Consider the following 23,228-nt stretch of genomic DNA (forward strand, 5'->3'; position numbering starts at 1 on the left):
TATTTGACTGTGTTTTGAGGTTTCCAATCTTCCTCTTGCTTTAAGACATTTTGAAATCTGAAGTGGATAAATAGGAACAAAGGAAACAATAAATATGTTGAAGGACTGAATTGTACTTTTAATGTTGTCTTAATGACTTAATGCAGTACATATGCATGCTGATTGTTAATGATGCAAACTGATACTAATATAATGTCACAATACAATATTACCTCAATAAGATAAAAACAAACAACAACAATAAAACACAATAAAAATGAATACATATGGGCCATTACAAAGGTAACTCATGTGGAAAGCTGCTTGAATATCACATGATGTCATGTAATTCCCATAGAAAACATTGTCTCCTCTTCTGGTCATGTTAGAATTGCTCCTGTTTTATTCATGGACGATTCCCCCACACTGCCAAGAAAGTCCCTCTGGCACCAGTGACAATCCTGCCCCATTTTTCACCTCTAGAGGTCTTTACACATATCAGCTAAATTTGTTCTCCAGGGCCACTGTGAAGATGGTGACTTTACAAATTCTTCCTTTGACAAATTTCACCCTAGGGAGACATTATGGGTGTTGATGGGGAAAATGCATCTTGCCAAGATTATAGCCCATTCTGACTGTGGAGTTTCCGAGTTTGGAGGCTTAGCAGCATCTTTTATGGCTAGAGACTTGCTTGTGATTCAACAGCAAATGGTTAACTAATGTTTACAGCAGGGATGCACAATTAATACATTCAAAAATTGTGCTTTTCACTTCTATTTCCAAAATGAATAGGATGTTTGTCAAAGCAAGAAACTTCACTTTGATTATCAGCTAGAGATAATGAAAATGTGTTTGTGTTTCACAAATATATTTGATTTTCCTGAATTGTATTTCACACCAGGGAATCAGGTCCAGCAAATAGTTTCACATGCTAACTCCTCAAATCAGGCAGAAGGTTTTAGTTGACTAAAGGTACAATAAGCTTAGAGAACAGAGGTTTGAACATAAACTAAGTAATAGACTTTATAATTGTTCTCCATCATTAGGTTGCTAACTAAAATATTCATATCACTTTTTTTAAGGTGGGACTTTATGAAAATATCATCTCAATGTTCTCTTAACCTTCTAAATAAATCACAAATAATTGCTATAAGCATACTACCCCTTTGTGTTGGACATGAGGGCCCCATATTAAATAGTTGTTGAAAAACTTGTAATCATAAATAGGGAATATGTGTCTGGCGTAGAGAGAGTTTAGAATCTAGGATTGTAAGGTCATATTTTGAAGATAGAGCCACTGCAAGGCAAGGCTAACAGAAATCCTGGCACACAGGAGTTAAATAAAGGGTTTTTACTCTGCTTTTTGGAGCCTATCTTTCTACGGAGCCAAGAAGAAATCAGTTACCAGAGCTAGCAAGATATATCTTAGTTCTGATCAGGAGAGTGAGATGAATTTTTCAGGGTGAGATTCCAGAATGAACTGAAATATCCTATTTATATAAGCCAATAGGAAGGAGGCACTGGCTAGAATAAGACAGAGCAAGGACAAGGGCTACCTCTAGCAACAAAATAAGAAATGTAGGGAAATCTCTGCATTCATGGCCACAGTCATAATACAAGACAACGTGATATTGAAAAGTTTTACATTGTGATGGTTGTAGTTAAAACAAAGCAAGCTAAAACATTGCTATATGTTCTAATTACTGAATCTTTTCTCAAAAATTCCTTGGAATGGCTACTTTATAGAGGATGGAATAACCTAGAGACCAAACCTCCTGTAATAGTCTCAACTAAGAAAGATCTGCAGGTTGATGATGGGTGATAAGTAGGGGTGGTCAACATGCTGAGTTTAAATCTGAGGAATGTTTCTCTTTTCCTTATTTTGAGTCAGTTGAGCAGAAGTTAAACAGATTTCGCCTCTTCTTGTGAAATTGTATAAGTATTTGGGAAGGGCCTTAAGGCTCAACTTTGCCACTGGCCAGGGAAACTTGTCTTAGACAGTGATTTAAGAAGTTACAAAAGAAAAAAAATTGAAAAAACATACAGAAATGAGCTGTTTATCTACTTCCTTCTCAGATATGGTGTTATATCAGGACCTGAAAATCCCTGACATGTAAATACCTTCCCTCATTCCTGATAGCAGGCCGCTGGGTTGATAAGTAATGTTTCTTGGTGTATTGGGACAGAGAAGGAACAATTTCTATTACTCCACAACATCCCAACATTCCTTGCTCTCGAAGGCTGTTTACTTACAAGCCCTAAGAATCATTTTACATATATTATCATAAACCACAGTCTGGAAGATTGGAAGATTTTTTTTTCCATCATCTTGTTTTTTAAAGTTTTTTTTTATTCATTTATGCATATAAACACTGGAGTGCAGGCCAGAAATGCAGGGGGTGATAGGATTCACTATAGACAGAGTGGGGAGCAGAACAGGTAGATCCAGTGAAATACACTGCTGAGGGGAGCAGCACGTGAGACAGGAGAGGTCTGCTGTGCCATGTGGGTCAGCTCCATGGCTAGGGATGGAACTCGTGCTGCAGTGGCTGGCAATAGCTTGATAGTGCTGAGAATTTAACCCATGTGCCACCAAGGAGGCCCCGCTTTTCTATCATCTTTGCTCCTTACCTCAAAGATACATTTTCCTAAATCTCTGTGTCTTTCTCCTCTTATATTTTTCCCAAATGATTTATTATATATTTGAACATATTCTGTCAACTTCTCTCTTTCCTGGATTTCCATATTCCATGGATAGATATAATCAGTTCTTGGAATAACTTCCCATGACTATTTTAAGACCCTTCCCAAGATCTCTGAGAGTATTATGATTTCAGTCCAGTGAGAAATGCAAGCATGACTCACTTCAGATAGATGACAAATACCTGTTGCCAAAGTTAATCATCCTAGAACTGGTCTTGGCTCTAAAGAGGAAGCAATGGTGCCTGTTATGCAAGGGGTCTAAGGGTGCCAGTTAGAAACTAGCTGATAGTCTAATACCCTCTCTATTGAGCAGGTCAGGTGAGATTCCAGAAAAAAAAAAAAAGGAGTAAAAAAGGCAGATTCTCTCCCCTATCAGTGTCCTGGAAACGTGGGTCACTTGAATAGAAACACATGTTGCTTCTCAGATGGGATATTAGAAATAAATGACCGAATAGGGCCTCCAAATCTCATCTATGTGTGAAGTGAGAAATTATTTTTTTATGGTGTAACATTTGTGTTGCTCTTTTATCACATAAGGTCAGGTCCAACCTCAAACTAATACATATCTCAGTACAGACTGAGATAAACTATATGGCTGGGAACTAGGAAACCTTCTTAAACACAGGCTACATCTATGACTACATTGATACATGTGTATCTATGCAGGAGTGTCTATGTGCTTACCTGTCACTGACCAACTCTTTGACCTCCTCTCACAATTTTAGAATCTTCATCTCTGATATAATAGTGGGTTAGAAGTTCTTTTAGCTTGAAACTTTTTTGGAAGATTGCTTGATGCTTTTCCAAAACAGCCTTGCGTTTATTCAGGTCGTAACATTTTCTGAAGTCTTTTTAACCCAAGAACAAAGCTCAGGACTTGGGCAGGCTCTGATTTTAAGTTCATCCAAACCATCTCTTTGTTGCTTTTGCCCCCTTTAAGGAAATTCCAGATGAAAGCATAAATCTGCCACATGAACTGATTTGCTGCACAGCAAGATAATTCTTTTAAGTAGTTTCTATTATAGGAAAATTAATTTCAAGGCACTTCATACAGTTCTAGTAAAATCCTTCCGCTCCACGGGGGTCCATGAGCAACATTAACTGTGCAGCATTTGCTGGGTATGCCTCGTTATGACTTGGTGCAGTGAAGGATGTTTTTAAATTTTTTTTTAAGTTAGACTTTTTGAAAATGTATTTTTTTCCTTTTCTCTGCATGAACATTTAAGGAGTGTTAGATATTTTTCAATAAGGACAAATAATTTTCCAGCCACATATATGGAAATAGACATTATTTCTCCTGATAAAATTTTGTTGCTTATTTATTTTCATTTAGGTATTGTTTGTGTGGGGGGGTATAACATTGATTTACTTGAGGAGGGTATCAAAAATGAATACAGAAGCCCATGTACCAACAAACACACTTAAAATTTCAAAGACTGGTAACCAAGAAGACATCCTCATCTTGCTCTCATTTGCCCAGCATCCTGCATGCATTCTCTCAAAGGTACCCTCAAGAGAACTACGTAGATTGACTGAAAGCATCTTCCATCTCAGAATCTGTTTCCTAGAGAAACTTACTTAAGACAAGTGACATGCAAATATGGCATGCAAAGTCTTTATGGACTGACTCCATTATATCCACTCTCTGCTCTAGCAAAATTTTAACTCCCTCTCTGCCAAGTACTTTTGGCTCCTCTTCTTCCTATTCTCTTGGCTTTGCTCACAATATTCCCTCTGCTTAAAGCATCATTCTCTGCCTCTTTCTGTAGCTGACAGGCACTGCAGATTTTTGCTTCAAGGGCCAATTTATATCCCATATTTTGTGTTTTCTATATCCAGATTAACTTCTCATCATATCAACTTCTAGTGGTCTCTCCTTTGTCTGAATCATGTTGGAACTTGTATAGGTGTGATTTCACTTTATCGTAAGCTGTCTACTTTGTGGCATAGCCCGTAAGCTCCTTGGAACAGAGACTTTAAAACTTTTCCTTAGCTTTTCTCAGTCTCCCTGTTACAGGGCAGCCCCGATACAAAACAGGTTGCCTGACTGTGGGTCCTCACCCGCGTGCTTCAAGGGACTTATCAATACTCTACTGCAGGCACACACAAAAGGTTAATAAAAGGTTTATTTACAAAGGAAGGGCAAATGAGGAAATGTACAACTCAGGGAGAAAAGTGGGAGATAAAGTCTTAAATGTGTCCTACCCGATCCACAGATCTGGAATCCCAAATGGCACTGTGAGAGCTGGCCGGGAGCCAGGAGCCGTGAAGCCAGGAGGCGAGCGACAGAGCGAGCCCCCCAAGGCCCACGTGTCTGGTTTTTATACCCAACCTGGCTGCTTAACTCCACCCTCAGGTTCCAGCCACCTTCCCTTTGGTGGTGACAGGATTTGTCTTTCCCAATGTCCTTATGGCTTTGATCTGGAGTGGGGGTGGAGTCCACAAAGCCTGTATGGAATTAGCTCAGGACATCCTTTTCCCCTAACATCCCCGCTATTCCCAACCATGCTGAGATTATAGCGGTCTTTCAAAATGTAGTTTTGCTTGATTGTTTCCATAGGGTTTATTAAATTAAATTATACCTCGTAAGTGTTTTATTTATGTCAAATGATCAGAGTCAGATAAAGTTTTCAGGGAAAGGTAATTAAAATGGTTCTCTGTGAACACAAGATTTGTTCCCATATTGTGCATTATTTGCATTAACAAGCATTGTACTTATGTTCCTCAAACCAACTAATGCACTATAAACACTTAAACAGTTTTATGCAATTGATGGTGATAGACACTCAAAAAGAATTCTTGATTTTGATTAATCACCCAGTGTGAATTTATAATCTCAAGAGATCTTCTGCAAGACATGGTAACTAGAAGATATGAAATCCAGAATCTTTACCTCATCAACATAAAATCTAAATCTCTATGGGATACACTGATTCAAGTTTCTTATGAAATAGGAAGCAATAATACAACTTTGGTTAAAAATTTAATAATTACGAAGTACTTCCACAATCTCTTTTTCATATGATTTAACTTGATATAAATCAGAGCTCTTTTGTGTTCCCCTGCACAGTAATGGATGACAAAGCAAAGTAAGAACTAGAAGCCATCGGTTTTATTGGAAAAACTCCTAATATTTCAAATATACACTATCTTTCCATCTCAAACCTTGAAAGCATCAGTTAGTTTGAACCTATGACTATTCCATGGTCAAGGTTTTCACAGCTCACCCAGCAGTTTTTCTATACCAGCATCCCCGTTACATTAACTAGTGGCAGAGAAGTTAGAGTCCTCTTTAGATAGAGCACATAATTGTTTCATTTGAAGTCACTGCCTGACTCTTGGCCCTATTTAACCTGGGGGACATTTGAAATACATTGCCCATTGCAGAATCATGATAAACCTTAGACAAGTAATAAATGTTTGTAGAACTGTTTGATCAATATAGGAAGTTGAGAACCTAGATTTTATGGTCAAAGTCACAAATACCAACTTGCAACAAAGCTGAAGACATTTACAAATAGATTCCCTTTGTTTCTGCTTAAAGTAGAGTCAGTCATTATATCACAGGGATCAAAATTCATTTTCTCTAGAGTAGATCCTTGCAGTGGCCGCAGGTAATTTTTTTTCCAGAGATTTCAGTTCAAATTGGCTCAATGAGGCAACACTATCTTTAGCAAATGTATAGTTGATGTTTCCTAGATTGACTAGCTTACTTGACTGGACTTCTGAGAAGACTGCTAAAGAAAGGCTTGATTTAGAGTGTTTATAAAAAACTTTTTCAACTCTAACCTTCATTTTTCTATATCTGTGGGCTGCAGGAGAAAAACATCATAAGATCCACACAGGACATTGTTATTGGTCATTTATTTTGCAATAATATAGTATTCCCAACTCACTCCCATACTTTACCTTTCCCCTCCCAACTAATTGAATCAAATAAAAAGAATGTCTCTTCCTGTTTTTAGATTGATTTTTGATTAGGAATTTCAGTTTGTTCTACTACATATAAATATATGTCTTCTAGATCTCTAATTTGTTGTGTGAAGATAGTTTAATATTTGTTGCAGGTCTTCTAGGATCAAGTCATGCTTGTAAGCTCTCTCATCTCATCTCTACTCATTCATTCTTCCAAAGAAAAAAGAAAATGAGGATTTAAAAAGATTAAGTTAAACTTCCTTCTTGTGATAGGAAGGCAGGGAGACTTCTAAACCTGATAAACTCAGTGAAAGAGGGATGGAAAAAAAAAAAAAAGAGGAATGGAAACTTCTCTTTAGTTCTCAGCTGATCTTGAGGAATTTTTCTTTTGCATTTTTTACCATTCTAAAGGACAATGAGTGAAATATTACCTGTATTTTTTTTAATTCTGTAATTCATTATGTTTATCTCACAAATAATCTCAAAATTGTCAGAACTTTTATTTTCATAACACAAATTTTAATGCTAAATCATGAACACATTTAAAGAAGAAATCACAAGGAAAGCAAGGAGCAAAGGACTATGGCCAAATCTAGAAAATCTAGTTTTATAAGTCACCCATCAAATGTGACCAGGGCAAAACTTTCCACAATTTTCTCTTGACCTCAAATTCCCATATTGTTGAAGAAGGACTTTGGATCTGTAACTCTTTCCATTTTCCATTGTTCCTGAATAGTGAACTTAGCCCAGACTGACACAATGGTGAATCATCAGCCACATTGTTGAATTGGTGGTGCTTTACTGTGAATACCCCAGCCTCTGGGTTCTAGTTGCATTCCTTCCTGAGTCATGTGCTTCTTCCCATGACTGGAATATGGGGTCCTAACACCAAATTCTGATTTCAGGAAAGTGTGTGACAGTCGATCATTCTATCTGAGATCAGTTTTTGGCACCCTGTTGCTTCCTACTGGGTCTCTGCTTTTTGGATTTCTCAGCGTCATAAGAATGGAAAAGATAAGTTTATTTTACAAGAACTCTTAGTACAGGGAATCTGGTAGAGACTTTTCTGTGTCTCTCTATACTTTGGAGTTGGTGTTTTAATTTTGGGAGGGGCAACTTTTTGATAATTCTTGCTTATATACTCATAAGGTGTGAAAATACTTTGAATAACAGCCCAGGTTGCTTCTAGAGTTCCTTTAATGGAACAAAAAAAAAAAAAAAAAAACCACACTAAGAAAAAAATAATTTCCAGATAGTATTTGGCAGAGGAAATATTTCATAAAGAGAAAATATAATTGGGAGCTGATTTTTAAGACAGAGAAACTCCTGGTTACTTCGTTGTGATTGAAAGATGAATCAGGAATCTCAATAGGTCACTCAACATTCCCACCTCCAAAAGCCTAGAAAATATCTCAGAGAAATCTCTAGGGTTCCATTAAATCTGTTTTAAAAGGTCTGTATTAGAACACTGGCCATTCAATTTGTGTTCAGATACATCTGTGCACAAATATTGCAGGTATTTGATCAAAATTGGTTTCCCTAAATTCTTACTAGTCTTTTGAAACCAGAACAATAAATCAATTTCTCTGCACATCACATTTTCTTTCTGAATGAAAGGAATTTCTAATATAGGGAGCAAGTTTAGTTACTAAAGGCCAGTCTTTAAGACATGGTATTTAAAAGAGAGGTTGTCTGATATGAAATCACACCATATGGGCAGCTACCTCTTGCTTTCATGTACACTACCTGAAAATTATAAAGCAAGAGAACAAGGTGAGAAACTGAATGTGATTAAAAGGAAAAAAAAATGAGTGAGAAGAGTTAATGAATAAAAGGGAGATAAAACTGGTTTTAGGTTGACAATCCTATCCTTCAGCTTTTCTCGAACACCTGATCATGGAAGAGGTCTCCTCGTTTATTTCTTTCCCATCTGGCATACCCATGGGGTTGGAGCAGAGCAGTTTCTGAAGTGTTAGAAGTGAAAACTCATTCCCCAGATGGAACTCACTAAGACATAAATGAGACATTCACTTTCCCAGCCACTGACTTCTGAATCCTTTGGTATGCTGTACATATGAAACAGAAAACATGTTCCTTAATCTCTGCTTATCAAACTGCAGCCTGGTATATTGATATATCTATCAGGGGTGATTTGGCAACCTATCTTTCCTTCCAGAACAGTGACTTGACATGAGATATAACCATATAAGAGCCCAATGGGGTGACAACTACATTATATGGGTAAAGTTACACTTATGACTCTGAGACAGTCTTTTGTTTAATGAAATAAGAGCACAGGTAAAGTCTCCCCTTAACTGGAGGGAGATACATCCTAATAGCAGTTCCTAAAGAGTGTCAATGTGAAGTCCATGAAGCATTTCCTAATTTTGATACCTGGTGGGAAAGCCTCAGCAGTTCCACCCCCAAGGCAAGGAAACATAAGAATGTGGGTGGGTCTCTGTACACTCTTCATGAAAATATGGAGGAAAACTTTCCAAAGCTCATCCTATTGTGGAATTGCTACTTAATAATCTTCAGAATTAGGGCCTCCCCAGTGGTGCAGCGGTGGAGCACTAGGTTGCGAAGCTGCCCACTGCCTCTGTGGTGCCGGTTCGATCCCCGGCTGCTCCCCGGCCACCGGAGGAGGGTCCCACATGGCGCGCAGACCTCTCCTGCCGCCCGCTGCTCCCCTCAGCAGTGTACTTGGGTCCGTCTGCCTGCTCTGCTCCCTGCTCTGGCTCTGGTGAATTCTCTCACCCTCCCGCGCTTCTGACTGTACCCAGTGCATGTATGAACAAAACAAACAAACAAACAAATAAATAAATAAAACATGCCTCTATAAAAAATTAAAAAAAAAATCTTCAGAATTAAAGAGCATGTGCTGTGAATCTCTACGGTTAAGAGGTGTGTGATCAAAAGATACATGATCACCCTCACATTGCTTCTGGGGGTAGTGGGGGCGATAAGGCTGACATCAGCCTATGGTGGTCAGTGCTGGGGGAGCACCTGGGGAGCCCAGTGTTATGACAGAGGTCTGCAACTGAGGCAGAGAACTCAGACATGAAACGTTAGCTAGTTATCACTCAACACTAATCATAAAGCAAAATTTTGTTTGTATAGGCAAATGGCATAGAGGGTTGTATTTGGCTTGTATTTGCGATGTCAGAGGGTTACCACAGATAATGAAATGCATTTCTAATAGAGGAAGCACATTTAGATACTAAAGGCCAGTTTTTAGAACATGGCATTTGGAAGAGAGATGATCTGGTATAAAATCACACCACGTGGGCAGCTACCTCTCTGTCTTCATGTAACGCTAAATAAAAAGTAGAAAGCAAGGGAACAACATGAGAAACCAAATGTGATTTAATGTTATATTTCTATTTATTTCAGTTTCCAGAGACAAAAAAACAAACCTGCAAATCAAACCAATTTTCTCATAAGCAAATATCCCAATATTTTTTTCTTTTTTTTAAGATTTATTTATTTATGCATACAAGAACAGGGGTACAGGCCAGAGGTGCGGGGGGTGAGAGGATCCACCAGAGACAGAGTGGGGAGCAGAACAGGCAGACTGACTGAAATACACTGATGAGGGGAGCAGCGGGCAAGACCGGAGAGATCTGCTACGCCATGTGGGTAGCTCCCTGGACTACCGGGGATTGGACTCCTACTGCAGAGGCTGTGGATAGCTTAATAGTGCTGTGCTTAGCCCCTTGCACCACCAGGGATGCCCAATATGATTTTTTTTTCTGACCTTAAATGTGGAGTGTTTGCCATGCCCAAATCCTAGAATGACCGAGGAAGAGGGAATATTAGCTATAACTTCTCCATCTTCAATGAACAGCTTCTCTTAGAAATAGATTGCTGTTATTAATGACTGATCTTCATTTACCGCACAGTGTTGGATTGTGTAATTATTTCCCAATATGAATTGCTTACTCACTTCTTATCCCAATTAGTTGACCTATTGCTTCCTACATATTTTTGTTGTTACTTCAATATTCTGGATAAATAGCTTGTTGGCGGTTAAAACTGTTCTTCAGCAATTCAGATAGATTTTTTTCTTTCTCTTATAAATTGCTCAATAAAATTCAGGAACATAAAAAGGGCACCAGAAGTGATTAAGTGTGATAGTCTCAAACTATATTTGATTGCCTTGTAGTTCACTTTAAGATAAAAACTCTTGTACTAGCTTAACAAACAGCAAGCTTGATCGCTTGCTGTTTTGAGAGATTGGCTGAGGGAATGCTCAGGGACTCAAATAGAATTTGTTAGTGGAACTAGAGTGAGGGTACACACCTCACACTTTCCCTAGAAGATTATTGCTCCATTATTTAAAATTAAGGAAAATGTGTTTTCACAATTCCCTTCTCTAGCCTCTGTACGCATGTCTGTTGGGAACATGGGTAGAGAAGAAAACATGTCCACAAATGTCCATATCAGTCAACGAGTTCTAAAGTATCAATTAATGAGTCTTCACTACTATAACTGTTGTTTGCTTCATTTTTTGCCATTCACTTTGGAAACCACTGAAGAAAAATCAAACTTCTTTCCCAGCGGGTGATATCACAGTATGTAACAAGATGCCATCCAGTAATACATTTTATTGTAGTTTTGAACTAGGCTGTTTCACATTAAAACTAGGCTGTTTTCAGATTAGAGGGTGTTTTAAAGGGCACAAGGGGACAAAAATTATCTCCCTGGAGGAGTGGGTCTGTGAAAGATGGATGGACTTTAGTGATACAAGCAGAAAAGGAAACTTGAGGTGGCAGCAAAGCATGAGTGAATCTGCACCACCACATCTGAATGCTGGCACTGCCATAGTTAAATCATATCTACATTACTCTCTCCTTGTTCTTTCTTTAAGTCCTTCTTGTGCTGGGTGAGTGAACAGGTTTCTATTTGCTGAATTCATTCTATGTAATAATAAAATAATCTTGATCCTTAATGTGAATTTTAAAAAAAGAAATTGATTTTTAGCTTCAGAAATCTCGATTAATTGAGACCACTTACAACTGCCTGGCAGTCTGAGATTTAAAAAGCCCTCAGGCAAAAACATGCAGGAACATTGGAAAGTGGCATTGCTTCCTTTCCTCCATCTCAGGGCATAGTCTTTCTCCTTGACCCACCACTGAATTCTATGACTTGTCAAAATCAATTAATGCTTCTTTAAATTGTGCATGAACAGAGAAGGACAGAGTAAAAACTAAAGGGCAGAAGACAAGTCACCATTGAAACCTTGACTCTAACAGCAAACGAACATATCATAAAAACAAACAAGCAATAACTAGACTAACAGAACAGGCATGGTGGAGAAGACTATGAGGTGGGAGTTTTCCTCACTATTATTTTCTAGGTTTCTTTCATTTTAGAAGATTTGTTTATTTATGCATACAAGAGGTGGGGTGTGGGCCAGAGGTGTGGGGAGTGAGAGATCCAACAGAGAGAGTGGGGAGCAGAACAGGCAGATCTACTTAAATATACTGCTGAGGTGAGCAACAGGTGAATCAGGAGAGGTCTGCTGCACCATGTGGGTTAGGTCCCTATCTGGCCAGGGATAGAACTCCTGCTGCAGTGGCTGGTGACAACTTGACAGTGCTGTGCTTTTAACCCCTATGCCACCAGGGAGCCCCCTATTTTCTAGGTTTTGATCATAGTTGCAGGTGGGTATAGAACCCATGTTGGAAAAAGATGGAAGCACGGATTTGTGTCTGACAGATTATAGTGCATACAACTCTCACAAACTTGCTACTATTTACTCATGCCTCATTATCTTTCATTCAAGCAAATTTCTTTGAAGATCTACTGTGCATCCGGTCATATGCCAGATACATTTGGAATATAAAGATAAATCTTACAGAGTCACTGTGTAGTAAGGAGACTATAACTATAATGAATTGTATAAGACCCATGAACATAGTAGTTATACGGGCATAGAAAGAATATAAAGAAAGAATGGTATGTTCTATTATCATTTGCAGCATGTTGATGAGAATATAGGTCACCCAAGCTTTATGTTGGTCAAATGAGTAGGGATTAAGCACAGGATAAATAAATAAATAAATAAATAAATAAGCAAACAACCCTGAAAAAGTCAAATGTGTTGGGAACACTGCAAGGGGTCAGATGATTTAACTCTATAATATGTTCAAGCTTGCAAAGTCAAGTGTAGATGTATAATTAAAAACAGTTAATATCACAACATAAATGTCAATTATATTGAAACCATTTCACATAGTGGAACTTTTTTTTGTTGTTAAAATATTCTAGTTGAGTTCTAGAATAAATGAGTTCTAGTTAATAAAATCTATAATAAAAACATAGGGTTTAGGCTGGAGGGGTATTATAAGCCAAAGATGCCTCTCTTTTCATCCCTATTCCCTTTTTCTCATGGTTGTTTTAGATGCACTAGCATATTTTTAAAATAAAAAAATTGTATCTATTTACATAGCTTTCTGTTCATCCATCTTTCAAAAAAGGTTTTTGAATATCTTCTTATTTTTTAAATAATAATAATTTTCTAATAATAATACTTAACCTTTGGAACCTTTCTGTGCAGATGGAGTATCAGGGACTGGATTTAGCTTAGCAGATATGTAACAACAGTTTTCAATTCGCTGGACATTAGACAACAAAGAATAGTGTGTCCTGAGATGCTGGCAACAAAGAGGAGATGAGCCTTATAATTGCCCTAGCTGACTGCCTTGAGTTTTCAGGCCAGAACAGCAGGGAAAGGAAATTGACAAAGATCCTAGAAAAATTCCTCAGTGTAGAGACAGTGTGAAAATCTGGAAAAGACAATGTAGCTAACGTTCATGAACAGAGTACTGAACAGGATACACGTGTAGACAGAATAAAGGAGATTTGTGAAGAATTTTCCTCAAGTATTCAGATGAAATACTGATCATAAAGTGTGTATACTGAGAATACCTGAGGTCAGAGAAAGATTGTCCAATAAATCAAGAAACCTAGAACTCACACAGGGTAGCAAGTAGTCTGTTCTCACCAGCTAGACTGGAGAAATTCATAATTCATGCAATACTATGGAAAATACCCATAAAATTTTGCCTCAGTAATAGGGATTGGTTTGTTCTATATGGAGGACTAATACAGATCCACCTAACATGCCATAGAACTAAGACCTGAAAGGATCAAACTGTTTTTGAGTAACATAACAGAATCCTAGAACACAGTTCAATTATACTTTTAGAAATGCATACATTTCCAGCAGCATAAAAAATTCGCAATGTCTGGCAGTCAGTCAAAAATATTCAGGCATGGTAAGGGCCTCAGATATAGAACACATGATAAGAAGAATAAATCAACTGAAATCAACCCAAAGATGACACTAACATATTGGCGAGCAAATAAGAACCTCCAGAGAATTATATTCAAAATCAATTAATGACAAGGTCAATATTACAAAATGTCCCAAATCAATCTTCTAGAGATGAAAATATCTGAGATGAAAAGATAGTACTTACTGGTTCTTACAATGTATTTCACATTACATAGGAAACAGCTAGTGAATGTAAAGGTAGCAATGGAAAATATTCAAAATAAGTATTTTTTTAAACCTTTATAATTTTAAGAGAAGTCATCAAAAGACAAAAAATAGAGGAAACAGAAAATAAGTTTAAAAAATAGTGAGAATTTTCAAAGCTGATAAAATGATAAACTCAGAGGTCTGAGAAATTCAATAAATCCCCAGCACATGAAACATGAAGAAGAAAACAAGACCAAAGTACATAATAATCAAGTTTTCAAAGACAGATATGGAAAAAAAAGACAGATATGGAACAAAAAAGAAAAGGATGACAGCCACTCTGTCATAAAAAAATAAATAAAAAAAGGAATGCAGTGGACGAGAACTTGGAGAAAAAATTGTTCAATCAGTTAAAAACAATTATAAACCTTGAATTCTTTACCAAGTGAAAATATCTTTCAAAAACTGGAGGTGTAACAATGACATTTTAAGATATAAAAATGTTTAAATAATTTATTAGTAGCAAACATGTTAGAAGTTCTTTAAAACAAGAAAAAAGTACAATATGAAGTGTAACCCTATGCCTGAAAATGAACACCAGTTAGTAGTAACTGCATAGTAATAATAATTTTAATTTTTTAAATATATTTAAAATAATTTATTGATTGAGCAAAAAGTTAGTTATACAGTGTATAAAAATGAAACTTATATATATATATATATATATATATATATAAAGTAAAATGTGTGACAATAATAGGACAGACTTAGCAAGAGGAGAAATTTAAGTACTCTACTGTGGTTCTTACACTGTCCCTGAGTTGATACATACCACTGCAGTTTGGCTTGTGGTAAGTAAAATGTAGCTACTATAAATCTTTAAGAAACAATTAAATTAACAATATGAAAAGTTACCACTAATAAACTGAAAATGCATTAAAAAATACTATTAAGATACTGAATCTAAAAGAAGCCAAAGGGGCCTCCCTGGTGGCGCAGGTAGTTGAACACAGCTCTGTGAAGCTGTCTGCAGCCTCTGGCAGTGCTGGTTCCATCCCGGCTGGCCTAGGAGCAACCCACATGGCAAGCAGACCTCTCCCGTCTCGCCCGCTGCTCCCTCTGCAGTGTGTTTAGTCAGTCTGCCTGTTCTGTTCCCTGCTCTGTTTCTGGTGAATCCTCTCACCCTCCCACGCATCTGGCCTGTACCCCAGTTCTTGAATAAATAAAATAAATCTTTAATAAAATAAAAAATAAAAGAAGCCAAAGTTTGGGGAGGAGAATCAGAAACAACAGAAAATAAATAACACAATTATAGATTAAAAGTAACCATATAAAGGATTATACTACATTCAAATGCTCACCAACATGAAAGCAACGATTACTAAATTGCTTAAAAAGGCAAATCTCAATGATATAAAAGAAGTGTAATTTAAATATAGTGACAAGAATGTGGGGAAAGATAAAACGTACACCAAGAAATCTAATGTTAATACTAATTAAAACTAGAAGAGCTACATTAGTATCAGACAACATAAATTTCAAGGCAATAAGCAAAATGCCAGGAAAACAAAAATTATCTGTTCTTTTGTTCAATTCATCAGGTTGATTTAACCCTAAACATTAATACACCTAAATACAATGCCTCAAACACAAGAAGCAAAAAATGATAAAATAATAAGAAGAAATATACAAATTTACAATAAATCGTGGAAAAGGAGATTTTAGTGCCCTTCTCTTACTGATGATGGGACTAGTGGACGAAAAATCAGTAAGATAAAGGTCACTTACACAGTTATCAATCTGCCTGATGTAACTGATATTACTAGAATATATTACCCAAACACTGATAGAATACACATTCTTTAAAATACCTAAGAACTATTTATCAATATAGATCATATTCTTGGCCATAAAGGTCTCAATAAGTCTTAAAAGATTCAAGTTATCCTCTACAAACATTGAAATTAAATTAAAAATCAATAATAGAAAGCTCTCCAGAAAATTCCCCAAAATTTGAAAACTAAATAATAATTATAAATAACTCAAGGCTGAATAAAGAAATCCAAATGGAAACTAGACAGTATTGAAACTAAATAAAAAAGAACACTTTTTAAAAATTTGAAATACCATTTAAAAAGGCAGGTAGCAATAAAATTCATACTACCAAATATCTGTTAGTAGTGATGGAAGTTCTAAAGCAAATGAGCACAACTTTCACCTTAAGAAAACAGAAAGCAAAGAAAAATGAAATCCAAGTTAAGGAGAAGAAAGAAAATAAATAAGAGCAGGATGCAAATCAATGATTTAAAAAAAACATAAACAACATAATTTCAATAAAACAAAAAGTTTGAGAATGTCAGCAGATAAACTCCTGATCAGATTGACCAGGAAAAATAAAAGAGAGAAGGCATGATTTAGACAAATGGAAATGACAGCTATGACTTCACTAAGGTTCTACAGAAAACAAGTGGTAGTGAAAAAAATATAAAGAACAATTTTATACCTGTTACATTAAATGGACATTTAAATAAGAAACATTCCCAATTCTATTTAAAATATTTTAGCAAATGTTGGGCCTCCCCTGGTGGCACAGTGGTTGAGCGCAGCACTGTGAAGCGGTTTGCAGCCTCAGCAGCTCTGGTTCAATGATTCCAGCCTGCCGGTGAGAGTCCCACATGGCACACAGACCTCCCCTGTCTTGCCCGCTGCTCCCCTCAGCAGTGTGTTTCATCAGTCTGCCTGTTCTGTTCCCTGCTCTGTCTCTGGTGAATCCTCTCACCCTCCCATGCAAATGGCCTGTACCCCTGTTCTTGTATAAAAATAAATAAATCTTTAAGTAAATAAATAAATCTTTAAATAAATAAAATATTTTAGCAAATATTAAGACTAAAATGACCTTGATACAAAAATCCAACAAAGATAATACAAACAAACAAACAAAACTGCATATCAATTATCTTCAAGACCATAGATTCAAAAATTTTGACCAAAATATTAAAAATTACAAAGATGCAGAGGCAGTTGAGTGGCCATAGTTTAGTCTTTTCAGCACACCATATGAAAAGACTAATTTAAAATAAGTTATAAATTTAAATGTAAAATGTCGATTTATGCTAATAAAAATAGGAGAAAAATCTTTGAGACTTAGGACTAGTCAACAAATTATTAGATAGTACATCGAAGTATGATCAATAAAAGAATAAACTGACAAACTGGACTTGATGAAAATTAGAATTATTCTTCAGGACATCATCAAGAAAGTTTAAAGACAAGTCACAGAGAGGATTAAGTGTTTCTTTCTAAGTCCTATTTCTGAGAAAGCACTCATAGCCAGAACCCTCAAAATTCCTTAATAAGAAAACACAATAAAAGTGGACAAAAGGTTGGGTATTTCATTAAAGAAATTTTGGGAAATTAGAGATGTTGGTCATATTTCTCATTAGAAGAATGCAAACAAACTAGAATGGGGTAATGCTACATACCTGTAGAAAGACTAGAATTAAAAAGACTGACCTTATCTAGTCCTGGCAAGGGAACATAAAACCACACAATTTTTTTTTTAAGATTTTTTTTTTATTTATGCACATAAGAGCTGGGGTAGGCCAGAGGTGCTGTAGGGAAAGGAGGGTTGGGGGGAGAGAATTAACCAGAGACAGAGTGGGGAACAGAACAAGCATAACTACTGAAACATACTGCTAAGGGGGGCAGGGGCCAGACAGGAGAGGTCTACTGCACCATATGGGTTAGCTCCCTGGCTGGGAATAGAAGTCATGTGCAGTGGCTGGTGATAGCTTGATAGTGTGAAGACTTTAACCCCTGCGCCACCAGGGAGGCCCCACACACAATGTTTTCTGAAAGCAGTTTGACAGGTTCTTAAAATGTTAACCATTGTCTTTTATTTGACTCCACTATATTCCACTCTAAGTACTTATCTAAGAGAAAAGGAAGTTTGTACATTAACTTGTCAGCAGTCATTTGAACACCAGTCTCCATAATCATCTCATTTGTAATAACTGAAGACTTGAAGCAAGCTGAATGTTCTTCAATAGATGAATGGATAAACAAATGTTGTAGTACATAGTATACTACTCGGCACTAAAAAATTAGTGTGAACTAAAAATGAATGAACACCTAATAATATGGAATAATCCAACATAATTGCAAAGAATGAAACAAGCCAGAAAGAAAGCAAGAGTACATGCTATGTGATTCCATTTACATAAAATTTTAAAAAATGCAAACTATTGTGACAGAAAGAAATAGCTGGTTGTCTGGGGAGGTGTGTGGATGGAGAGAGAGGAAAGAGGAATTACCAAGGGGTGTAAGAATTCCTTTCGATCTGAGAAATATGCTCACTACTTTGACTGGGCTGATGATTTCAGTAGTGTATATGTCAAAACTTATCAAATTGTGTTTTTTTAATATGTACAATTTACTTTATGTCAATTATAATTCACTAAAGCTGCTATTATTAGACTTTAATGTAGTTTTATACTTCATTACTCAAAAGTGCTTTCATATATACCATTGTTTCTAATCATTCTATGAACCATGGAGATTCATGAGAATAGTCACTGTTATTCTGACTTCTGAGAAGAGGAAACAAAATCAGAATGATATTTGATCCAGGTTATAGGGCCTGCAAGTGACAGAGCAAAATGCTCATATCCTCAGCTCCAGTGTGTCTCTGTAAGTGTCCTGTTTGGCTTGGGACTGGAATGCCTTCAGAAGAAGGCAATCTTTTGAGTTGGTATGACCAGTGATGTCTCACACCTGTCCTCCTGTACAGTTTGGGGAGATGGGCCATCTACATGAAACCAGCTCTGAGTAGATGTGATACCTGATTGGCACTGAATTTATTTGTGTTGCTGGCTTTGCATCAGGCCAAGTGTTCTGTAAACAAAATGGCATCTCTTTTGACTTTCCTTAGACTGGCCCAGATTTTTAAACTTGCAGGATTTATAACTGCTTCTCATCAAAGATCCATTTTTTTTTTCTCTTAACCTTGATCCTATTGCTTTTTTTTTTTAAGAATCTACTTTCTGCCATTTACCATCTTTGCTTTTTTTTTTTTAAGGTTTATTTTATTTATTTGTACAAGCACTGGGTACAGTCAGAAGCGCGGGAGGGTGAGAGAATTCACCAGAGCCAGAGCGGGGAGCAGAGCAGGCAGAGGGACCGAGGTACACTGCTGAAGGGAGCAGCGGGTGGCAGGAGAGGTCTGAGCGCCATGAGGGACCATTGCCTGGTGGCCGGGGAACAGCCGGGGATCGAACTGGCGCTGAAGAGGCTGCGGGCAGCTTCGTAACCCAGTGCTCAACCACTGCGCCACCGAGGAGGTCCCCTATTGCTTTTTTTTTTTTTTTTTTTTTTTTTTTTTTGCTTTAAGGTCCTATGTCATCAACTCAGTTTTCATGCTTGAACAATAGGGACAGTGGATTTGCTGTGTGGCTTCCCTATGAATATTTCAATAGATCCTGACACAGTGTTTTTCTGGTAGTTTATATGGGTGAGTAATTTTCTTGATGAGAACTTTTCCAGCTTCTGTCCATATTTCATGAAAACTTTCTAATAAACTTAAGCTTTCCTTTGCTTCCTTCTCTTCCCATGAATTTCCAGCTGCTACTTACTCTTGACACATAAAAAATATTTTCAGTTGTAATACAAACTAAAAGAACTAAGAGGATGGAAGATAAAATAATTCCTCAGAATAAGGCTAAATTGCTGTCTATCAGAAAAGTGATAAAAGGGAGTTAATAATATCTTAACTAATTCTTCAAACTGGGACAAATCTAATGGAAATAATGTTCATAGAGGTCAATGTGAGTGAAAATAAGTAAAAAACTTGTCACACAGCTTTGGTCTTCCTGCTAGAGAACTTTCATTTTTATTAAGGATTTGGGGACTTGCTTTGAAATACTGAATATGGAGAAATGGAAGTTTTTGTCCAGGCTAGATTTTCAAAATGCATAGTTGGTGGTATGAAAGCAGCACACACAAGCCAGATGATTGAATGAACTAATCAAGGTGATTAACTGGGAATCAGGGTCAAGAGGGACAATCAAAGCCCCTTCCTCCTTGCATTAAATCCTGGACCAGCAATAGGAAGAGCTCTGTTCCATCTCAATTCCTTCTTTAACCCTTGCACACTTAGGAACTGTGCTTCCTGCTCAAGTCTCTTAGTCTAAGTCCTTTAGAGGAAGCTCTACAAAGGAAACAACGCGGATTTATCATTTATGAATTATTCATCGTTATCATTATTAGCTCTCATAATTCCAGCTACACTGCTCATATGGCTCTGTCTTTTTGCTTAAGTCATATAAAACTCAGCTGACAAAACATTAGCAGGCATACCATGGGGAATTGTTGGGGCCTGGTTTGGCTGATTATAGCTGCCTGGACTTCTACCTCCAGTGATTTTTATACACATAACTTTGTTTGCAATTTTCAAGCACAAAGTTTCCAAAACAGTGAAGTGTATCAAAGCAATAGCTTGGAGCCAATGAATGTTCTCATTCAAAGAATATGATGGCTGAGCGGGGCCAGCTTTGTGAGTGACTGCAATGCCCACTCTTCATCCATTGCCGATAGTGCAGGGGCATATTGATAGGTGGCAAATAGAGAATAATATGGCAGATGATCTCTTATTTCTCATGAGCTGTCAAGCAGTCTGAGAGTTATGGTATAAAATCATGTCTTCCACTGATATCCTAAATGTCATTAATCCTGGCCTATTCTTTGAATTCTGATCTACCCTCATAAAAATGCAAATATCCAAGTAAGAGTTTAATCCCAGCCCCGGGCCCCTTATTATAAGTCTGTTCATAAGATTGTTCTCTGCAAGCCAACTGGAAAAGAAATGGGTTGAGAGCACAGGCTCTCAGCTTGTGGGCAAGAGTCACTGGCAGCCAATGGCTGCAGGAGAACAGGCCAGGGGGCAAGTACTACCACCCATTGCTCTGTTTGTCTCTCTTAGAGTCCCACTGGGATTTACAGATTTTTTTTTTTTAAAGATTTATTTATTTATTTACACAAGCACTGGGTACAGTCAGAAGCACAGGAGGCTGAGAGAATTCACCAGAGCCAGAGCCGGGAACAGAACAGGCAGACTGATGAAGTACACTGCTGAGGGGCGCAGAGGGTGGCAGGAGAGGTCTGCGCACCAGGTGGGACCCTCACCCAGTGGCCGGGGATCGAACTGGTGCTGCAGAGGCTGCGGGCAGCTTCGCAACCCAGCGCTCAACCGCTGCCCCAATGGGGAGGCCCAGATTGTTACAGATTTTTTTAACTGATCTGTCAGACTAGTGGAAGAAGCGAATTTATACACAACAGTGTAAATTGCACAATAGGATTATTTCTTTCTCTATCCTTGGTACATGCCAAACCTTTAGAAATTACCATTTCCAGTATTAATGCAGGGAGGAAGGGGCTTTGATTGTCCCTCTTGACCCTGATCCCCAGTTAATCACCTTGATTAGTTCACTCAGTCGTCATCTGACTTGTGTGTGCTGTTAATTTGGAAAAAATGTTTTTTCTTAGGTCTTTTGTCTTAGATGGTAAGGAAGGGAGTAAGTGCCAGTGGATAGTTCCACATATGTTCTCTCCCTTTAACTACACAATAACCTTGTAATATGAAAACATTGATTTTTTGTTTGTTTGTTTTTTATGCATGATGTGTAAGGGAGGAAGAAGTTTTCCATGACCCTCTTAGGGTCCCTGGCTGAGTCTGAAAATTAAACTGACAAAAAGATATTAATAGGAGAAAATCATGCAAATTTATTTGTTTTATGTGACAGGGCACATTTTAAGGAAAGGAAAGCTTTTTTATGTTGCAATTGCTAGAAATTAAATGGTCTTGGAAGAAGATAACAGGTCTGGGAGTATGAAGTAAATGTAACAAACTGAGGGACAGTTAGCAAGCTTGGTTTGTTAGAAGTCTTCTAGGGCCCCTATATTTTCAGAGATAAGGTTGTACCTTCCTCAGTGTAGGGTAAATGGTTTTTCAGGCTTTTGTGCCCTCCCACCATTAGGATTGCCCTGCCTGATGGGGGCACCTGCAATTGTTACATTGTTGCAAACTATCTTATTTGCTTTTCTGGGCCATGGGAGGAGTATTGAGGTAGTCACCAAGAGAAGCAGAAGCAAGAGGAGAGAAGCAGGAGAGAGGAGAGAGAAGCTAGAGAAGCCCAGAGTGAAGAAATGCCCTAGGGGCTAGGAGGCCTCCTGGCCTCCTGGTGCCCTGGCACCCCTGCCTGCCATGTATCTGGTTGCTGCTCTATATGTAACAGCTCAATAAAAACCCAAGAAACCCACTGAGAGTTCCAGCACGCTTCCTTTACCCATCTGCGGGATCATAGATAACCTGCTCAGTGCCTATCCTGCCCCTACGCTCAGATGTAGGCACCTCTCACATGAGGGTTTAGTCACTTTTTGGGGGAAGAAAGACAATGATGTGAGGGGAGAGCATGACCTTCCAGCTTCTCAAATTCCTTCTCTTTCCACATGCCAAGTTGTCAGATATTGGGTTAGCATATTCCTAATCCCAGAAGAAGCAACAGAGACACAGAAAGATTATCGTCATGATTCACACATTCATTTATTTGGCAAATATTTATTGTACCTTACTATGTACTTGGCACGGTTACATGTACTGTGAGCTACTGGCTAGACAAAACAAAACAATAGCAATAAAAACCTAAAGCCTTGGGCCTCCCCAGTGGCACAGCGGTTGAGCGCTGGGTTGCGAAGCTGCCCGCGGCCTCTGCAGCGCTGGTTTGATCCCCGGCCACTGGCAGACCTCTCCTGGGGCACCCGCTGCTCCCCTTAGCAGTGTATTTCGTCAGTCTGCCTGCTCTCTTCCCTGCTCTGGCTCTGGTGAATTCTCTCACCCTCCCGCACTTCTGACTGTACCCAGTGCTTGTATAAATAAATAAATTAAAAAAAAAACACACATACAAAAAAAAACCCTAAAGCCTTTATGAATGTACAATGTCCTGGAGCAAGCCTGGAACTGCAGCTAGCAGCACAGATATGCTTTGACATTATTCTCTCACCCACATCCCCCCTGCTATAGATGGCTATCAACCAGTGAGGGATAATTCAGCTCATTTAAGAGAAAGACCCCTGATTGACAATTATAATA

This window comes from Talpa europaea, assembly GCF_964194135.1.
Source record: "Talpa europaea genome assembly, chromosome: 13".
In the NCBI taxonomy this organism is placed as follows: domain Eukaryota; kingdom Metazoa; phylum Chordata; class Mammalia; order Eulipotyphla; family Talpidae; genus Talpa; species Talpa europaea.